We start from the raw sequence: 653 nt of genomic DNA on the forward strand, positions 1-653 counted from the left end.
AGGCCCCCCCCCCAGTTCACTTGTGAGCGACACGGCGGTCTCAGTGAATTTGTGGGTCAGGTTTGTTCGGATAGCAGGCTCTAATGCAAGGGATAACCCATCCCGTTTAGTCGTCGGTATGTGCTTTTAGTCGCGTGATGTTCTGTAGTCGTCTCTGGTCGCTCAGAGTAGCGCTTGTCTTGACTCGCTTACTTGCCTATCTGCTTTTATGATGGGATACAGTTTACTCGGGTGATAGATCATTTCGGATAAAACGACGGGGATCGGTTTTGCTGGTTAACCGGGGGCCAGTTCAAATCGAGACCAGGAATTGATTCCGGTCTGACAACCTGATTGAAAACCGGTTCAAGTGAGAAACTGAACCGTCGCGAGTAAGTTTCTGGGCATTTAGGCGGTCTTTTGAGGCCCATTTAGGCCTTTGTAGACCTAATGATTGTGCTTGGAAAACGTGCCTTCGTTTTTGCTACAAATAGGTTTCTCTCATTTGCTTTCGTCATTCTTCTCTGCAGATTCAGGTATCCCGTTTTCTCTCCCTTCTCTCTACTTTTACTTTCTCTCTCTAGATAGGTTTTTTCTTCGTATAGACTCGTTGGTATCGTTCGGTGGTTGTAGTCGTCCCCTGAATTAAGGAACATGCCTCCGAGAAGTCGATT

The sequence above is a fragment of the Brassica oleracea genome, chromosome C7 (genome assembly GCF_000695525.1).
Source record: "Brassica oleracea var. oleracea cultivar TO1000 chromosome C7, BOL, whole genome shotgun sequence".
Classification (NCBI taxonomy): Eukaryota; Viridiplantae; Streptophyta; class Magnoliopsida; order Brassicales; family Brassicaceae; genus Brassica; species Brassica oleracea.